We start from the raw sequence: 21862 nt of genomic DNA on the forward strand, positions 1-21862 counted from the left end.
TGTCCAAAAGTCTGTAGGGGAGAACTCTGTAAATACAGCAGGTTAAAAACTGGCAAAGTAACAGCAGATCTGTATTTAATGCAGATGTTTCCCATGTTTTGTAGTATTGTTTTATTGATAAATAAAAATCAACCAAAGACAAAAAAAAGGCATTTGGCATTGTGTGTGTGACCCGGGCCAAGCCCCTCGTGTGCACTTGCTCAGAGGAAGGGGACGCTGCCCGTCATGGGGGGAGCCGCACAGCCCATGGACTAAATAAGGAATTCTGCCTCGAAGCCGTGAAGACGTCCGTGATCATCCCGGTGTTTCTTCCCTGGTCCCTCTTCCAGCCCCAGCACAGGGAGCTGCAGGGATGGAGGAGGCTCTTTGTCCAGTGAGGGCACTTTGTCCTGATGGCACACATCACCTCCACTGTGATCAGTTTATATCCCACTCCTAGATCAGAAATATGAAACAGAAGTTGAATTTCAAGACAGAGTTTTCTGTAACATAAGACATAAAAAAAAAAAAAAATAATTAAAAAAATCAAAATTGTAGATTAGAAATCTAAATCTGAACAAAAGTATGTCTGAATTTGGCAAATTCTAAGGGTTGAGTTCAAGGATGCTGTTTAAAAACCAGACCAGACTGTAGCTCTCAAAGGCACTTCAGACTCATTTTTAGAGCAGGTGATGAGATCAGGGGTACAGGGCTGGTGCAGCACCAGCGCCGGGGCTGCGGGCTGAGGGGGTGGTCCCCGTCCCCGCAGAGCCGACACACTGATGAGTTGAAGTGTGGGTGCCTGAGCTCTGCTTGTCTCTGATCAGGCAGCTCAGCACCTTTTGCACACTCTGCAAACATTTAATTTTAAATATTAAAAGCAGAATACCTCTTGTAGAGAAGTGTGTTGGGATGAATTGAAATCAGGTCTGAAAGAGGAGAACAATTCCTAAAATATAAATCTTGTCTTCACCACTGGCATTGAAGTCTCACTTCTTGGCCACTCTGCCCTTTATTTTCAAGCCCAGATATGAATATTCATAAGCCATTATAGGTTAATGGAAAACCAAAAAAATTTGGTAGACTTTAGGCATAAATGTTATGCTACATACTTCATCCACCCATTCCTTGTTTAACCACAACACGAGAGAGAGACTCCATCAGCTTAGCAGAATTTTAACAAATGAAAAAAACACCTGGGATTTGCAATTTGGTAGCTCCAAATTAAGGGAGGCAGGACCTGATTGTGATTTCAATCAAGTCCATTCCCAACCTGAGAGAGAACGCTGTGTATATTAAAAAACCAGCCCTCCTGCTGCCACCTGGTCTCTGGGAGCAATATTGGTACGGCTGAGGGGAGAATGACAAAGCAGCAGCTCAGATGTTCTTGGAGGTGGGTGTGAAACCGGAGGGGAAATTCATCTGCTGTGAGGGGGAGGCTGGGCCAGATGACCTCCAGAGGCATCTTCCAACCTGGCTTGTTGTCTTGGAGGGGGAGAGCTCGCCAGAGGAAAGGCAGATCCATTTAGGGAGAGGCAGGGTGGAGGACTGCAAGATGGGGAGCAAACCAGGAACAGAAATAATGCAAGGTGGGAGATGAGAGCAGCCCTTCAGCTGGAGGAGTGAGAGCCAGGGCTGTGGAAGAGTCACGGACAATGGCGTGAGAGGAGAGGAGCTTCCCCTTGGTCCGAGAGGTGCCCAAGGGGTGAGACCTTTGTGAATGACACCAAAACTATCAACCTTGCGACCGGCTTCATTGAAGTGCTTGGCACAGATTTAACCCTGGAATCTGGGTATAATTTGCTCCACATTGCTGAACACTGAAGCCATGGTCCTCCAAAGGGAAGGACAAAACTCATCTAGCTGGGAGCCAAGAGGGCAGTTTATCTGCGTGCTGATGGATACCCGGCTTTTGTAAACTCCTCTCGAGATGGCAAGTCCAGGTGACACTTACAGCATTGAGTCCTGACACTTACAGCATTGAGTCCAGTGTGCATTTTCTTCTCAGCAGGAGGAGAAACTCTCAGCATAGAAACAATAATTCCCATGCATGTCTTTGTGGGAAAATGATGTGTTTGGAGGCACCAGTGAGCCTGAAACAGCCCTTTCACAGCCCAGCTGGGCTGCAGCACTGGGCAAGCCTTTGAGCACGCCTGCATGTTGTGGCTGGAAAACAAAGCCATGACACATTCAAAGGAAATGGGATTTTTTTTTCAAAAAGTCATTTTTTTATCTGAAGGAAAGTACTGACACAGGGCACCTCATATCCTTTGAGCCATGTGGTTAATGAGCACTGATGCCTGTACGAACTCTGGTATTTATTTCTTAAACGCTGCCTAGGACAGACAGGGAAGGGCACTGCACACATCCCTCTGAAACTGAATTATCAGGGGTAACACCCTGCCCAGCACGAGGGGCGCTGGGTGCGGATGTCACCGCTGCATCTGGAGCACCACAGCTTGACATGGTTCATGTTTATCCCTGCCGAGCCCTCCAAGAGCTCAGGTCCCCTCCGGGTCCGGGTGCGCTGTGCTGGGCACCCCGAGCAGGGCTCTGTTGGGTCCAAATGACTCGCTTCAAGCCACATGAGGAACCGAAGCACAGACTACCCGAGACCTGCTGAGCTCTTTTAACCACAAACCCCCTCCGTCCTTCCCCCACAGCACAGCCGGCCGAGCCTCAGAAGGTGCAGCGTGCCCCGGCACAGCGCTGGGTGAGGGGGACCAGTGTGGGGGGATCCCTCCAAGTAGAGACCCCTGGCCTTGGGCCTTTTCTATTGCCACGAGGGTGCAGCACCCCAGTCAGCAGTACGAGCCCCGGTAACTCCATCTCAACATCACTCGGCTCGAGGCTTTCTCCAAACACAAACGTTAGTTTTTCTTCTCCACCTGAAACATAAAAATTAAATTATAAACCCTGCCCTGCAAACTCCCCGCCGTGATGAAGCATGGGCAGCTGAACTGCTAAGCAGTTGGTGACATTCTGATAAAAACCTTCTCCTACCCCTGTTTAAATTAACGAGAAAACGTCCACTGAGCTTAGCAGGAAGAGGAGCCGCGCACTCGTCACCGGCTGCGAATGCATCCTGCTCTGCAACGGGATTGTTGGTGCAATACTGAGTCACGAAGCAGGACTGCGATGACAAAAATATCACTAATGGCTGACAAATTATCCCAAAATGCTCAGGATTTTTAAAGCACAGCAAGACAAACAAAACTTGAAGCAATTGAACTGCATGCAAATTAGCTGCCTCCCAAAGAAAAGCTTGAGAAAAATGGTTTCATCAGAGACTTATTAAAAATCACTAAAAACGTTAATACTGTAAACACCCTCTCTATGGCATAAATTTTGCATCTTTCCAGATGTATTTTTATTATTATGCCCATTTTATGGGAGGAGAAAGTGAGGCACAGCTATCAGGATTATTTTGCCCCAGAGATCACAGTAAACAGGAGCCAGGGAGCACTAAAACCATCTCATCTTATCCAGTTCCCAGTGAGGTGTGCCTGTGCTGCACCAGGCTGCTAAATCTAAAGGCCTTTATCAGATTTTATTTAGTCTTTACTGAAGCAAAACATCCCCTGATTTCAAGATTTAGTGCTGACGGAACTGGGAAGCCGATCCCTGCGATTCCTGCGAATGTCCATTTACCCATGAAATAGAGCTGGGCCAGCAGAAGGAACGCGGGAAGAAACTCTGCTTGGGATTTAACCCCTTGAACCGCCTGGGAGGTATTTACAGAGCTCTGCGAGCTTCAGACAGTCCTGGGCTGTCAAAAATTATTTAGCGCATTTCAACGTAAACATATTTTAGCGTATGGACTTGCTGAGCTGCTGAACACAACTGAACGCAACATCGCTGCGTTTGCTCTGACGTCCTGGGCCTTGTCCGCAATCCTGAAATCCTGGAGGTCGGAGCGTCGGGTATCGACAGCGTTGTGCTGACCCGGGGAGGTCTGGGGTCTCCCGAGGACCCTCAGGGAGGGAGATGCTGTCAGGGAGGGAGATGCTCTGGCGGGGCGGGGAGGGAAGGGAGCCGGGGGGGAAGGGAGCCCCCGTCCCCCAAGCTGTGCTCTGCCACCACCCTAAATGCCAGGGGCTCCCTGAACCCCCCAGTCCCTCTGCACGGAACCGGAGTGACTCCAGTTCGTCTGACTCGAATGTCATTATTAACTTTGCTCCCCCCGCCCCTTATTCCCTCTTTTATGAGTTGAGGTAAAATGAAGACAAGCTACAACAACACCTGAGCAGCCACAGCTAAAGGGCTCCAAGTGTGTAATGGGCTGTACGCAGTGGCAGCGGCAGCAATGACCTTGGCTGTACCTCCAAAGATAAATCTGCAGTTTCCTTCTTTTTTATTTAGTCACAGACGTTAACCCCCAAGTTACATGAGCAGCCTGCGGTGGCACCGTCCCTTTCCAGGACATCTGACAGGGTGCAGGCGCTCCCAGACACGTATCGAAAATGTAATTTCAGCTTTCTCTATGATCTTGCCTGTGTTACTTGAAGTTGTTATTAAGCGACTCTAATTATTTTTTACAATCCAATAAAGACATCTAATATGTGTAATTTTAACATAATGTATTGGGAATAGTATGTAGTTTAGTGATATTACCAGTGCTAAAATAAACGGCGCTACTCATGTAGCTATGAGCTTTTATTTTCATCATTAGCCCAAAAGAACAGGTCTTGATCTATTTATAATTATTCATTAGGACCATCACATCTGACCCTCGTCTTTCCTTTGCCATAAGACACTCTCTGTCTTATTGTGAGCGTTGTGAACAACCACGGAATTTTGCTTATGTTGTGCTCTTGAGGGTGCACGATCTATAGACGGACAGATGGAAATAGGTGTAAAAAGTGCTCAGGCAACCTGTGGCATGTGGGTAGGGAAACCAGGCGGGACAGAGCCATGTGAGAGAGAACATCCTTTTTCCAGTTGCCACCAGATCTCTCCCTGGCCTTTTGCATTAATGAATTAATCCAATCTAAACCTGTGAGAGCTGCAGAGAGCATGGGCTGAAATAGCATGGCTTTAGGCAAAAGGGCAGCGGATACAGAGGGTGCAGCAAGGCTGAAGCTTTGTAATAATAATAATAATAACGGCAACGTGGTTGGCAACACTTAGTGCAGTCGGGCTGCCAGGCTGCTGAATTACACAGTTAGACTGTGACGTACAGCCTGGGAGGGGTGACAGGGAAGGTCAATGCCCACACATGCAGCACCAGAAGGATTAAAAATATGTCTCCGCTCTAATAATCCCTCAATTAACAGCAGTATTAGCCTGGATGGGTCCGCCCAGCCTTTCAACCCAGAGGCCTGGCCGTGAGTGCCTCGCCCAGGCTGCCGGGAAGGGGAAGCTGGGGAGGGAGGATGGTGGTGGGATCCTTCTGCCATTCTTTTGGGCAATTAAACCTCACACAGCCTGTCCCACAGCCCCTGCGAGTTAAGCTTTGAATTGTCACTGGTGCCCATACTTGTAGGAAGAAAACAAAACAAAAACCAACCAAACAAAAAAAAACTCAACCAAAAACCAGCAGAAGAAAAACCTAAACCAAAGCCAAACCCAAGAGCCCTCTCTTCTTTCATGGTAAAATTGTTATTTAAGGGAAAACCTGTCCCTGACTGCAGCAGCAACAAGCTCTACCTCCCTAAAATGCAGATACCTTCAGCCCTACTTTTCCCTCTGCCCTAACGTCGCCACCTTTCCCTCCAGCCTTGTCTCCTGCTTAGGGCTGTTCTTCTCACTGCAATTATCCCACACAGCTACTGCCACGTTTGTCACTACATTACAATTTAGCTCCTTAAACTGTCCACAAATCTAATATATTGATCTAATTATCTACAGAAGTCATTCCAGTCCTCACCAGCCTTTTCATGCATTTTTGCAGCTTTTAGCCAACACAAAAGACTGAAGATTTTCCCTCATAATTTCATGTATTTTTAATCACTCACATCTTCATGCCATATCTAATACCTCCTTTTATGGCTAGGGCAAACCACACTGCGCAGAAAACATTCTCCAACTCCTTACCTCTGCTACTGCTTCATGCTGCTTGTCATGCCCTGCGCTGCACTGCAGCATTAGTACTTATCTCTAACTCACAAGCATGTTTATTTTTCCAGCACTATGGATGAGAAATAAATTCAGCTAACAATGCAGAACTAAAAACTGGCAGTTTAATTGCAGCTGTACAATATGCCTCCCCAGCAAACAAAACACGAGCGAGAACATTTCCTTCTCTTCCCTGGTGTACCGGGCCGTTGTTACTGCGGCTGCGTACCCTGTGCGACGGGGACCTGACATGGAGAGGAGTGACAGCTCTTCAAACACTTTAAATTTTTAGCGATGCCCTTGGCCACATCTGTAGCGTCCTCCCCTCTCCTGTTGGTCTCCGTGGACTGACAGGACAGCCAAAGCACCCTGGAGAAGCAGATTGCTCACACCACCCTGGGCACCCCCTCCCAAAGCCTTGCAGGCTCCTCAGCGTCGGCGTGGCAGAAGCTGGGTCAGTACCGGGGACCACGCCGGGGCCAATGAGTAAAATGCACTTCAGGTTTCTGACTTCAACATGCCCAAGCTAATACTTAAGCACCACAACAAAAAAAAACCCACCCTTTTTTTTTTTTCCTATCAATCAGGATAGACCCATCAGCTTTGAAGACGCGCCTGTCACTGTGGTATCTACACTTCCTGTGGTTCCTGCATGTTTGAAGTTAATTAAGTACCAAGTGTTACCTGGATGCTGAACCCAGCTTCAACAAATTAAACTGAATCTGCTCCTTTGGGTGGTCTCTTCATCAAATATTATATCATTTCATAACCTCAACCATAGTGAAATACCAGGCTGCTATGGCTTGTGGGGCAGCAAGTTACTTGCTTTGTTCTGCACCCGGAGCCACAGCAAGTCTCTGCTCTTCCACCCAGAGCTGAAAACAAGGGCACTGGAGGGGGAAGTGGTCAAACCCCTTCGTAATTTCTTCCAGCCACTAATCTATGCCCTGAAACAGGAAAATGGATATTCCCTTTAGCTCCACCTGATAGGAATACAAATGTTATCCTGCTTTTTATAAATGCCCTAATACTATATTTAAGTTCCTTCTAAAAGGACAAAACAGGTGAGCTCTGTTTTCCAGCAATCATTTCTCCAGGCAGCCCAAATTTTCATCCTGCAGCTGTATTTTAGCACTGTTATAACTAATCATCTCCCCCAGGTTAAACCTGCAAAGGCATCCCAAATCATGTATTTAAATGATAGCCAAAAAATTCCCCTAACTCCTTAAAGTTAATGATGATCTTCATTTTCATTTTCCACATATTTCTCTCCTTGTAATAGCCATGTGCTAAATCTTCATGAGATTTTTATAGTTTCACTGAAGGAATATTTGCATAATTATTAGTGCATAATCTGCTTTAATGGTCCCACTGATTTTACTATTATAGCTAAATGTATGTGGTGTCAAATTGAAGCATATAAAGTTCTGGAGAGTTCTCAGGCAAATGCTGTGTCTGCTGGAAAGAAGCGTGCCCGTGCCTGGGCGGGCTTCAAAGGGAGGAGTGTGGCCTGTGCCAGGCACGACCCCCCCTTGGCTGCTTTCTCGGGGCTGCAGAAGCCCCCCAGGACGACGAGGTGCAGGCTCAGTGCTCGCCCTGCCCCGAAGGGGCAGCAGAAGGAACCCACCCACTCTTGTTGGCCTTTACCGTGCCACGCTGGGGAATTATAATTTGGAGAAAGGCAAATTTGGAGAAACAGTCGTCTGCCTTGTTGTGGTGTGAGGCGTGTCAGTGGGTGTTACCCCCCGCTGGACACCGTCCCCTCACATCCCTGCATCGGGTGCTGCCTAACGCTTGGCTCTGGGGATTTAGGGGCAGGAGCCAACAGAAAATTGTAGGCTCAATGCTGAGCGTAGGTTTGGTGCCATGCTCTCCCATTTTGGAATCTTCCCCCATGGGGTTGACGTGAAAATATATAAAAAGGATCTCCTAAAATAAGAGGAGTGAGGCGTGTGGATGCTGTGATGACAGCAACTATATAAGGAGACAGCGCAGGATTTTTGAGGGAAAGCATCAAGCTTCTGCTATTTTCCAACCAGATCATACTCTCTCTATAAAATGTCATTTCTAGAATTTTTTTTAGACTGTTCTAATAGATGCTGATAAATGTTCTTTTCCTTAGGGCTTGTCAAGAACAGAGGTGATTGATACTATCTTCAGAAGTAGACAAAAATGTTCAGTACAGTATCTGCCAGTGTGACGGATCACAAAAACAATGGTCTAAAGATAATCTGTATGAAACTTTTTAAAAAATATTTTAAATTACTACAACAGCAATTTAGGTTTAAACCATACCTCTTCATGAAAGCCATAGGAAAGACCTTTTCTCTTGCAAAATCTGGAAAATAAATAAGCAAAGCATCTCAGAAAAAACATAGGCAACGGTGTGGAGCGAGTACAGTTTTGGGGCAAAATGCTTTCTCTGCATTATTTTTGAAAATACACTTATTCAATTAACATGATTTTCTAGAAATACTAACTTGTTGTAATTGAGAGATTCCCCAGGCCTGCACCTAGAGGCTGGGAATGCCTCTGCTCTCCCAGATCTGAGCTCAAGCCCAAAATGAAGCTCTTAATGCCTTATTAACAGCAGAGTTTTGAGTGTAAAATGATCTGTTCTTGAAATGATATATTAAATTAACTTTCCTTATGTATTTTCAGACAGAAGTTAAATATTTCCACATAGCTCTAGACAGCAAGTGGGATTAGGTGAACAATTTTTTCTCTGTTAAATGAGAACTCCAGAGCCGGAGAGGGGCCGGCGTCGTGCCGCAGCGCTCCGGCCGTGGGGCAGCCCAGCACGGAGCGCGGTACGGTGCCCCTTGCCTGCCATGTTCTTCTTTCATGTAGAATTTCCATGGAAATCCAGGAGAATTACTTACCTGATGGACACCTGTGCTTGGCAGAAGCCGTATTAATAACGAGCATCCTTGTGTTTGTTGTATTACCTGAGCTGCTCTGGGGATTTCAGCTTTCTGAGACACTGTACATTATTCCAGATTTGTTCTTCCGTAACAGCTGACAAATAACATTAATTGCTACCCTTTCAGCTATATTAAGGCAACAACAGTAGAAGTTTGTGATTTTTATTTTTTTTTAAACAGAACCTGTCAGAATAACATGATTAAATGTTGCTGTCATATCCCCAAATTGTGCATACTGTAATCCTCAAGTTTTTTCAACAGTTTTGATGGTACCTTATTTCCATAATAGCACATAAACAACCATGTAGTACAAGGCTATAATTTCATTGATTGTTCCTGGCAACCTTGCATACCGTGACAGCTCCTGCAGCTCGAGTGATTTGTCACTTGGAGCTCAAGATGCAACTCTTCCGTCTGACATGGACTCATATTTTACATACGACCCACTTACATTTCACAACCCCAGAATAAACATATAAAGATCATGTAAGAATCTGATGCTTCATTGTACCTCATCTGCAGAGGGGCAATAAAGCACCTCATCAAACATTTTGGGCAACAAACAGTGCTCAGTGCAGCCAAGTGGAGCAGAGCTTTTTACCCAGATTCCAGTTTTCCCTCCGCTGCCTTCCCACCTTGGCACCCAGCTGGGACTGGGGCATCTTCCTCCAGGACTTCAAGCAACAGTAGAGGTGTGGAAGAGAAAAATAGTCCCTCCAAAAGGAGCCTGACCTGCAGCTGGAAAACCTTGGCTGCCGTGTCTCTCCTGGGCTCTGTCTCCCTGTGGGACAACCAGACCCGAAGGCGAATGGGATCATGGGTGCTTGGCAATTTGGGAGCGTGCGTGGAAACCGCCACGACCATATGGGTGTGGAAAATTTAGCCTTTTTGTCTCTTTGATAGACAAATGATCAGCGTCCTCCTTTGTAAATGATGCAGCTGTAAGAAATTAGGAAATAACTTCTGGATAAATAGATTTATTGGTTCAATCTGGTTTTACATGGCTAGAATGGTGTGTTTATAAAATATTTATAGAGTTTTCCTTTGCAGTGAGGGAATGAGAACCCGTTAAACAATGCGTGGGTCTTCATTAGTGCTATTTCACATGCAGGTTTGTTTTCTGTCTCGTCTTGTCCCTTCATTAAGTTGGCCCTCGTGATAAATTGGCCCAGATCATTAATTAATAATTACCTCTTCCGTATAAAATCAAATTCCTCAAGTTAGCACTACTGGTTATGAATTTAAGATTATGCATAAACCTGTATGCATTTCTCTGCTCCATATTTAAGTCATTCCGCTATTCATCCAAAACCTCATCAGAATAGATAATAAACCACTTCATGAACAGATGTGCCACTTATTCATCTAGTTCTATAATGATAATGAAGAAAATTTAATCTGGAGTGTCTATGGAAGATGATCTAAAAGACAGATTGGTATGAATAATAAAGACACTACACAAAAATTTAAAAACTGACATGAAAAGGCAATCATTAACTACCCTACAATGCTGCCTTTGATATCGTCCAATAATGTATAAAAACAAGCACCTCTTGGGTGTTGGACTCCACAAGGAGCTACTGTTTCTGCAGATGTAAATGCTCTAAATTGCTTTTACTTTAAAGAAGTATAAAAGATAATTTCTCTTACAGCTGGAAGCAACATCTGACATTGCAAAATGCTGAAAACACATTGAAGAGAGGTTGGAGATTTCAGATACATTCAAGGTGAGCGGGATAACAAGCATAGCTGAATATTTATCCAAAAAATAAGAAAATGCAGAGACAAGTGGAAATTTGTGAGGCCAACTTGCTCTGAAGAGCCATTTACCTCTCGTTAGCTAGAGATATATTTATCTGTTTCCTCATATATGCTACTATTGATTCCTGTCAATAGAAGAAAATCAGGAATGCGGTAGAGGCAGGAGACACTCATTGTAGTTGAATATTTGCAAAGCCTTTAATGGAGCTGCATAGCTCCATGATTTCTGCTACCAGTCAAAAAGATCATTTAAAACCCCCAAAGTGTCTTTGAAGAAAAAAAGACATTTCATTCAATGTTGGTGAGATGCCCTAGATTGACAACTATCATCTATTTATTCCCGAAGCAAGAAAAGCACAAACTGTGCAGTATAAGCTCTCCAAGTAATACACCAAAAAATAAAAATAGAAAAAAAGAGACTGCTTGGAGGAGGGCGGGCATGCAATAGGACATCATCACGATGTCCATGAAGTGGCACTAGCTCAGAAGTTCGCTCTGGCCGCACATTAAACACGTGCAGTTCATCATGGGCACGTCAGCCAGACCAGTGGGGAAAGTCACCCTTTGCTTCTGTGGAAGACAAATGAGGAGACCTCAGGCAGAGACAGACTGAGGGACACAGGCGCTTACAGCTACAGGTACAAAATCGTTAGCCAAGCTGTGTAGGAAAAACGAGTCCTGGAGTGGGGCTGTTGCCTTTCAGCAGGAGGAAAGTTGATGAAACCGTTCCTGACAACACCAGTGCAGAAAAAAATGTAAGTGCGTGGATACACTCGAGATCCTTTGAACTGCAGAGAATTGTCCCCTCCCCAGACCAGAGCCCTCACCTTAAGGAGGAGCGGGGCTGTTGGGAGAGGCAGCTTGTAGGGTCAGCCCAGGCATGGGCCAGAGCATCGCTCCTCGGCTACCAAGCCCATGGAAACAGCAGCCCTGAACAAACCCTATGGCCCGTCCTGTTCACATCTCACCGGGGCTGATGGAGGAGGCATCTCCAGCTGCCTCATCCCACTGGGCTGGAGGAAGAGGAGGAGGAGGAGCTGGCTACACTCCCACCCGTGCCGGTCAGAGCTCCCTCCTGCTCTGCCTCACTGGGACCTGCTCATGGTCCTCTACTGTACCTCTCAGCAAGAACCAGACTTAGAGCAGAATCGCATTAGTGCAGGAAAACCAAAAAGGAACTCAGCGTGAATAGATATTCATATCTGGACAAGCTGCTACTTGGAATTACTTGCGTGAGCATGCAGGACACTGTCCTTCCCCGAGGGCCCTGCTGTCTGCCTGTGCCCTGGTGCTGTGCCCCCACACATCCTCAGCTGACAGAGCCAGAGTTATTTCCTCAAGAAAGTGACCCTGAGGGGAAACAGCCCCATAACAGTAAATCTTTTCTTTAACAGTTTGTCAACAAAGAATTACAGCTTTTAGCACCAAAAATATTGCCAGCCTCTTTCAGCATCTGTCACAACAGCAGCAGCCGACACTGCCACAAATTCTGGGTTAAGGAGACTGGAAGTAAAGTGGGTTTGAGAGGGCAGTGTGGGAAGTGGGTTTCTGGTTTATGTCAGGTCCTGGAATCTGAACCAACAGGAGCACGTGAGGGGAAGGATCCGGCCCCGTACACATAGGTCTAAGCTCGCCATGGAGTTGGGCTCTGGCTGTAGTAACCGGGGTCTGCTAAGGCAGAGTTTCCTCATTCTTTGTTGCTTCCTTACCAAATTTGGGGTCAAATCCTGGTTTGTGAGCTTTCCTTCAGTTTTCCTATTGATTTTGATGGAACTAGGGTTTGCTTTAATTCACGGAGCTCTTATCTTAGCGGACACATTCCTCCCTTGCTCTAGCTGTTTACCGAAACAGAGGACACAGCCGTATCTGTGTGGGCTCAGACTTAGCACGTAGGAGCACAAATAAATCAGCAGAGTTTAGCTATCAACTTCTGTATACATTTGCTGTGGCAGCACCCGAAGGTACCAGCTGGACCAGAGTCCCATTTGCTAGATACTGTCTGTACCTGTGCCTGTCTCTTGGCCAGGAAAAGACATTGGTGTTCCTGGGCTGCCTCCAAGTTAGTTGTGGTGGAGGTCAACTTTCAACAGCAGTGGTCAGAGATGGCAGTGGGGGCTTGAGTTGGCTTTAAACCCAAGAGAGACAAGTGGGAGAACCATTACCTGGGACCACCTGATGCGTCTTGTCCTTGACCCAAGCAAAGCACACTGCCTCCAGCCAGGAGCACCTACCTCAGCTTTGGTGGAGATGTGAAAAGCCACCAGCGTTTTTTAGTTTCCTTGGTGATCACTGTCAGATCTAAAACACAAAAATGAAATGCAAATAGAAATGTATCAGAATTAGTTACATACGTACATATTAATGATCTGCCTCCTCTAACAGCCAACCTTTCATGGAGTAATTTTAGTACTTTTTGCCAGATCTCTGCTTCTCAAGGACTAGCATGAACTGGTGAAAAGGATAAGTATTTAATCTTCTAGTGATAGAACAGACATTTTAATAGTGAGATTGTTTTATTCTTAGGATACCTTCAATAAAGGATATACATCTTCCCAAGGACGAATAATTACTTGAGCGGCCTACAGCAATTTGTCAATGAGAATGACCCTGAGACTAGTTAAAGTTCATAAGGTGCCACATGAGTCACGATTAGAAAATAACAGAACTATTTCTCTCAGTGACACAAGGTGAAAATTCAATAGCAAATTGGTATGAAATATTACGACCCAAACTAAATCAGAGATGAGTAGATGAAGAATTACAGTTGTTGCTCATTTGGGAAGCAAATGTGAGACTATGTATTTTGAGTGCTTGAGAGGAAATTTGGTATCTTTGGTAACATGGGTATAAAGATATAAAGGAAGAACATCCAAATGGTTTTTATTTATTACTGTATTCATGGAACTTGAAAAGGCAATGAATAATCCCAGAAAGCGTTTTAAGGACTCCGCTTTCAAAGTGCTGGTGGCTCAAGAGCCATCGGCCCGGCGGTCCAGCAGCCATCCCGGAGTGCAACACGGCAAAGTGCGTGACGCCAGGGGAGAGGCTGTAGGAAATGAACCGAACACACAGGATTATCCTCTGGCTGCTCATCTGCCTGGTGCCTGCACTGTGCTGCCCAACGTTGGCGTTGGCTCATGACGTGACGCAGCGCAAGACGCTCTCTCCTGAGGCAAGTCCTCGGCAGGCATGGCCCTGGCAGGAGGCCCCGCTGCTCCATCCCACAGCCTCCCTGCCTGGGGGCTGAGCTGCAGACAGCTCCTGCAATCCTCCACCTCCGTGTGTCGCCGATGGGAAATGGCAGCCATGGGCAAGCGTGAAGCAAGTGACCCCTTCGGACTTTCTTCCAGCTCCGTGCTGGCAGCAGCACAGTCCCCGGTGTTTTGGTGCAGGACAAGGGGCTCTGCCGTGGCAGCGCTCGCTCCTTTCCCGACCAGCTGCTCGGGGTCTTGCCCAGCTTTCCAGCAGCTCATCCCTCGCCCAGGAGAAGCGTTGGCCCAGGCAGGGGAGCGGCGGGACCGGGGCTCTGCTCCCCGCCGCTGCTGAGCGCGGAGTGCGGGCAGGGTTTGCAGAACCACCCTGAACAACCTGACGGTGCAGTGACACAGCAAGTGAACAGGGCACCGATCAAATATGTACTCTGATGGATTGCACACAATCTTAAATATTATAGGAGAATGTATTTCATCTAGACAGGAAACTTTAAGCGGGACGCAGCAGACATTTTTCTTACAATATTAACAATTTACCATCTGAACTTTATCTTCTCCTTGGATAATAACCACCAGACACTGGGTAAAGGAACAATTGATTTAAGATCTCAATCAAAAGAAAGCATTCCTCTTATCTGTATAGCCAAGCAATGAAGTAACAGTCATCTGGGGTTATTGTACATTTGTAAGTCCATTAAAAGCATAGACTCAAGATCTATATATGGAATGTAAGACATCTGCAGAAATTACTCTGGCAAAAATCTTTAGTGGTTAAGAGCTTGCAACCTATACCCTTCCCTTGATTTCCACAACACTGAAAAAGAGAGGGGAAAAAATTTCTATACTTCCTATACTCAAATTTTCTTTCCACATGCTTTCACTTGATGATTTAATTGCCACTCTGACGAGGAGCAATGTGGTGCAGAAGGAACACTTCCCTCCATCCCTCTGCAGTCAGTCGGGACGTCCTCACCCGCTTTGGTGCAAATGCAGGGAACTTCTTCTAGGGGTTTGGTAATAAGACCACAGCATCTTAGCAGCAGTTTGAGTTGTGCTATTTTGAGTTCTGAAATATTTGCCACCGTGAAGTCATCAGTGACCTATTCCTGACAAAGCACAGCAGCCCAACGTGCTGGGCTTGCAAACAAAACTGGAGGAGTATTTGACGTGGCTCTTTTCAATCCTACTCATGTGCTGAAGATGGAGGAGGAATTCACAACGAATTCACAACGTTACAAATGAGAAAAGCACCTTGGGCTTATATCACATGCCCAACACGGAGTGTGAATGCGGTTTGAAATGCACAAACTAATGATGAATGGCTGATTTCAAACAGGACTAATTTGATAATGATTTTCCCCCCACATTCTGCCATCTCTTATAGAGTATATACTGATGTGAGGCAGAGATGTCAAATCCAAACTATTCTGAGTTTTAAATCACAGTATGTTCATTGACAAAATGAGGTATCCAAATCCTTTTGTTTCTAGTAATTATTTTAACACACGGCTTACAACCTGTGCACCCTCAACTGATCTTACCCAGGATTTCCAAAGCAAGACCCCTGCTATCTAAGGTTTGCTCTACTGTCAATGGATAATGCGCTCTTATCAGTCAAATCTGAATTATTACTAATCTAGGCCAACAGTTATAAGAGCAAACATTGATTCCAGACATTTTAGCATGGCAATCCATATGCCGTATTAAAGATAGTAATTCCTGCTAAAACACTACCTACCTTCTTCAAAAGCTATCTTGAGTGGAAAAGTAGCCATGCTTAGGCAAATGTATTGGTGTACCAATAAATTCAGTGAACATTCAGGATTTCTCTAAATAACATAAGAATGAAATAAAATCAGAAATAACCATTAAAAGAAAGATCACGGTGTAGTTCCATCCGCACAGAGCTTACCAGCAAGATACCCTGTGCACATGTTGGACTGCAGAGCTACAGCTGCAGTGCTAAAATGGTTGAAACCATGCCCACAGCCTTCATTATGTTGGGTTTAACTTCGACCAAGCTTGTGCTGCCACAAAACAGCCCTAAAGGCGGATGCCCACCACACACAGCTCCCTACCTCCCCCCGGGCACGAGGAGGCTTCTGCGGCCCTATCACCCCCCGGATGCTGATGCCTCCTAACTGGGGAAGGGCACATCCACCCCGGAGCCCTCTCCCTCTTTGGCACATTCTCCACACTAGTGGACATGGGGGGCCCCGCCAAGGTCTTCCTCTTCTTCCCCAGATGCAGCTCAAAGAGAAACGGTGGCGATGGGCAGACACGCCATCAACACCGACCAGTTGCACAGGCCTCAGTGTGCAACACACTCTCCCAGACTACACCAAACTCCCAGCAGGTCTCCCGCGTGGCACAGAGCAGGGTGGCTGAGGAATCTGGTGCAAGTTGTGTTTATTTTTAACATGACTGTTCTGCAAAGATAATTGTGTCAAGCTGAATGCACGCCACACTGGTTACTTTTCTATTCCAGTTACCATGGTTGCTAATACTTAAAAAACTGCCTGAGAAAGGAAGAGAATTGTTCTCCCCATGCTGGGAAATGTCTTCCCGGCTCATTCCTGCCCACATAGTGCAGCAATGCTGCTGGTCTCTTTCAGATGTGAAAGCTGGCGGAGATCTGCCTAGCCGGGTCTGGCAGATGGAGCTCAGTTTCTCGTGGTTTATCCCCGCACTGGCAGAACAAATCTCCTCACCTCTACTTCGGTTTTATGTAGGAAGAAATCTTTCTTACTGTTGCTGCCAGTAGGCATCCGTGGGAGAAAAGTGCACTTCATCCCAAAGACTGTTCTGGTGTATTTGATCTGAGCCGGTAACGGTGTGCGGTACCAGGCGGACAAGAACAAGGCAAAAGCCTAGAAGAGCAAAACAAGCGCAGACAAAGCCATGCTCCCTTAAGCACAACGCTCCCCTAGGATAAGCAAATAACCCTCCAAGATTTAAGAAAAAAAAAAAAAAGTGGACAGAAAACAGGTGTTTCCAAATATGATGGATTTGAGCATAATAACGTGAGCTGTTTAATAGCACGAGCCTTTGCCTTAGTCCTGTTGCTAAGCAGGGGTAGCTCGGCAGCGACATCTCCCTTCCCGGCGACAGGTCCAGCTGTGCCTGCAGCCCAGCGAGCTGTGGGGGTGCAGCAGGACACGCCACCGACCCCCCTGCGCTCTGCCATGGCCCCCCGGTCATCGTCAGTGGGGATCTCACCCCCCCAGGGCTATGGGCTGTGTGCGGGGGGCACCTGACCCACCTCACTCTCAGCAGGCACCACCGGCAGCATAAATGAAATCCCTCGAGCTGCCAGTCCCCTCTGGTATTCTCTGCAGTTCAGAGCAATAAAAAAATATTGAGTCAATACGGATTTGAAAAGTCTTTTGACTCCAGGTCTGCTGCAAATCCTGCAGCAGGTTGATTTCCCTCTGGCTCTCTGCCTCCCCACCTCCATGTGATGATTCCCTACGTACAAAGAACTAAAACAGAATGTCACGCCAAAAAAACACCTGAACTCTGTGGAGTTTAAATTCACAATGCATTATGGATTATCAATCAGGCAAAACAATTAGCTGAATCATTAAATCTCTAAAGTGGTTTCAGAATCAAAGGGACCTTGGCTCAATTTACCTTCATTTAGGAGACTCAAAATAGGGTTTAGTGCCAGTTTAGCTAAACTCACGCCTTTATTCACTTCTCCGAGCATTTCCATGCAGAAGTTTCCCTTTGTTCAAATGGTGCCTTTCCTGGGAAGTGTAACCAATGAGATCTCACCACCGGCACCAGTTTCTCCTTCCCACTGGTCTGAGTGGAGTCTTGGAGCAGCAGGCTGCTGTGGGAAGCCTCACTCTTCACAGGTGGGGGGGCCTGCGGCACTGGTCAGTGCAGCGAAGACGCCCTGAAGGGACGAGCAGGACCCAAACGGCAGCGGCTGCGGGCAGGGGCTCAGGCAGAGGTGAGGCTGCGCGTCGCCCCGAGCAGAGTCCCAGAGCCTCCTGGGTCACCACTGAGGGACGGGAGTGGAACAAGGGACCAGAAACCAAGTAATTCACCAACACAAATGAGTGGTTATTGCCCACCTGATCATCTGGTGAAATGCTCCCGGTTCCTCCATGAGGATTTTTAATTTTATTGCTAGCATTTCAAAGGAAATTATTAAACATATCCAGAAAATAATATTTCTACTGCAGTGGATTTTTCCACAAAAAATGCTTTGACCAGCTCTTCCTTGGCAGGTCATTCCCTGCTGTAATTCCTAGACCTAATTATTTAAATGCCTAAACCATTTGGAGGCCCCTGCTCTGCAAGTGCTGCTGTTTTCTCTGTTTTCTGGTACATGGCTGACCAGAAGGCATCATTGCATGTGGTAAGCTGGAGCCACACCTGTGTTTAGACACTTGAATCCTACTGTCACAGAATAATAAGCTGGAAAAGGCCTCAAAATATATCCAAGACAAGACACTGTCATACATCTGTGCTACTCTGAGCCTCTGCAATGAACGCTTCATAATGTTACCATCCATCTGTCCCCAGGCTTCACATTCTTATTCTAATTTTTTACTGGAACTGTTAATGAAAAAACAATGCATTTACATTCCATAGTGTCACCTGGTGCTCCAGGACAGCAGATCACTTCCGATCAGACCCTGTGGTTCTGCGGCACATCCTTCCATACACGGCGGGTTTGGCTGGGAATTATTTTGTCCCTGTGCTCTCGAGAGGTCAGCTGAGACTTCACAGTGGTTCCTTCTGGCTTCTGAGTCTGTCAACAGAAAAAAGCAATAAAAATACTTGGATCATTGACATTTCAGTGAAAAAGAGGCGTGGAATTAAGGCTCACCTGGCTCTACTCTTTCCTCCTCAATGAATATCATTTATCGCAACCTATTCATAAAGTTATCCATCATTCCTCACAAAATTTGGTGCAAATTCATGTGAGAAGTCATTACAATATTCACCTTTCATTATCCTCATGTTTTTATGCCCATTCAACCCAGCTGCAGAAATAAAACCGCGTGACGCCAGTGCCAACGGACAAGCAGTGTTGTGGGACGAGGCAGCCGTGGCCGCTGCTGGGGGACATGTGCCAGTGGGTCCGGGGGAAGGCGAGGATGCGAGGTGACATCTCGTGTACACAGAATCCGCTCTGTCTCAATTACACAGTTCACAGGCAGCTAATAGCCCAGTAATGACATGCTGAGAAGAACTGGCAAGTACTTACAGCCTGCGACACCGGCAGAATATCAAGATGGAGCAGGGAGCTGCCGGCCGTGCAAAGGCTGAGACTCTGGTGGAGGGGTTTGTCCCTGGCCGTTTTCGGTCAGAAATGTTCCCCGCTGATGTCACTCATGAAAAACCCAAGAATGGTAGAAATACATGGGGGCAATGCCATTTGCTCCCTCCTGGCACTGGCAGAGCCGGGAGCGCTGAATCCCGCCGGCTCAGGCCCGCGCTGGAGGTAGGGCATCCTCCAAGCCGCCTGCCAGCGTTTCTAGACCTGCTTGTTTGATTGTTATTTTTAAGCTTGCTTGAGCAGAGGCTCCTTTTTAGAAAGCAGTGCTCCCTGGCCAGATCTGGGGAGGAAAGGGACATTGAGATCTCTCTTCAGACATTTTGAGATATAAAAAGCAAGTTATGAATAATACGAAATTCCACAGACAACATGCATAATGTGTGCAAGAAGCACGGGAGAATAGAGGGCACTTGAGAGCCAGGTCACCGAAAGTGCTCCACATGCAGCATTTCTCATGAGCAGATCAAACAGTGGTTTAGTGAGGACTTATAAATATTAATAGAGCACCTGTTTCAATTACTTTCAACTCGCAGGAGCAGTCAGGCCCGGTGTGCGTGGTGACACAGAAAGGGAGCAGTTCATGACAAGTCTCCCATGTTTACTTTCATGCTCTTTCGTAGGACCACATAGGCTTCTTTTTTAATTGGCACTCTGGGGTAAAAGCAAAGGTAGTCTAATCGCAGACTGAAGATGGTAAAGTTTCATAATTTAACAGATGTGCACCTCATCCTCACAAGGAGGAGAAGGATGGGTACCCGAACTGAAGAAGAGGATCGGAGAAAGGGATGCAGGTCTGAAGTACAGATGCCTGTATCTAGAAGTGCCTTTGGCTACTTGAATTATTCAGAACTGCCAGCACATTACCCTGCAGTAAATACCCTCCTACATAGAGGAAAATGCAGCAGATATTAAATTTTGTTCAGTGTCAATATAGAATTTATTGCTGCCTGCGTAGCCCATGAGACACTGCTTTGTTACTGGTCAGAGGCTGCACGCAGAGGCTACCCAGGTTAAAGCTCTTTACAAATGCTACTCTTCTGTGATAAAGAAATTACATTTTTAGGTAAAGGGCAATCCATTCAGTTCTGCCCACCTGAAAATTTACAATGCTTGAAAGCAAGCTACTATATTTTACCTGATCCTGAACCCTTCCTTCACACATGGTGGCCAAACTGAATTCTGCCACGGAATGTGAAATCAGCTGGGGCTGCCCGAGCTCCCTGAGCAGCGTCCTGCCCCACATCCCTCCCGGGGTGAGGCACGGCCTTCTCCCTCTTACCCGGCACAGTTCTGCACACCGTGCTGGAGCTCAGAGGATAATAAATAATGATGACACAGTTCGAGAGCTTAAAATATGAGGGGAAGAGATAGAGAATAGCCACAAAACATTTACTGTCAAATAAGTTCAAAGTGCTTTTACAACTGTTACGTCATGAGATACTGTTGTGATACAGTGATAAACACTTCCACCCGTAAAAATATTATGTATTTGCTTTTTAAGTCACCTCCAAATATTTCAGTGCAGAAAACTTTGACATAACACCATTGCACTGTATCACACGTGAGCACCTGCACCTCCCGAGTGCAGGGGGAAGCGAGGCGGTACTGGCCTCTGGCAGACAAAGAACAGTCACATGAAGAGACTTGCCAAGGTCACAGAGACAGGCTGAGCAGAACGGGAACTTGCTCCAGCATCCCCTGACTCCAGAAGAAACCCAGACTTGCTGGTCCCTGTTTCATCAGGAAGACATTGGAGCTTTGTAGTGAGGCATCAGTGTGAGCGGCTCAGAATAACCCAAGTTGAGGAGGGAGGGAAGAAGATAACGTAGGAAACAGGTTTCTGGACAGTAACCTGACATTAGTTAATATTCTATGGATCCCTGCTTATTCTCTCTCCCCTTTCTCTATCCCTCCTTTTCACCACGGGTGAGGTGTTACAGTACTTGGGTCTATCACACGGATATCCTGGGACCGAAATCCGGATGTTCTCACTCTCACCTTCCCCTTCTTGCTTCTGCCTTCCTGTTTTAGCCAGGTGGACCTCAACTATTCCTCGAAGCTGCATTCAGTTTCTGATGTATTTTCCATGAGCAAAAGGGGAACTTCTTTCTTTCTTCCATCAGCAATTTTCTACAGCAAATAAGAAAAGGAAATGGAAAACCTCGTAGGAAGTCCCAGGCTGCTGAGGCTTTTTAAATGGGCTCATTGCTCAGGCACAAGGCAGATTAATCACAAAGCAGACGTGTTGAGCCAGTGCAGAAGATGACATTTCAGGGCTGGCGTAAGGAAGAAGGATTAATTGAGTGATGGGACTAGGAGCAAGAGAAGCCTGAGCATGAACCACCAGGATGTGACAGCACTGAGACTATTCAACAAAATTAAGCATGGCCATGGAGAAGATTTCCTTTGCATGAACACTGGGATTTCATTCTACTGTGCTTGCAAGAAATCATAGATGATTAATTGGGTCATCTCCATATCCTGCTCCTAAGTGAGGTACTTCAAGGAAACTGTGTTTCTGTTGCTGCCTGACCTACAAAGGCAGGGTGTCAGCACTCCAAAGGACCCTCAGTGTGACAAAGGATGGAGTGATGAGCAGTACGTATTAAAGAGACAGGCAAACCAGGCAATAG

Source organism: Strix uralensis, chromosome 14 (assembly GCF_047716275.1).
Source record: "Strix uralensis isolate ZFMK-TIS-50842 chromosome 14, bStrUra1, whole genome shotgun sequence".
Lineage (NCBI taxonomy): Eukaryota > Metazoa > Chordata > Aves > Strigiformes > Strigidae > Strix > Strix uralensis.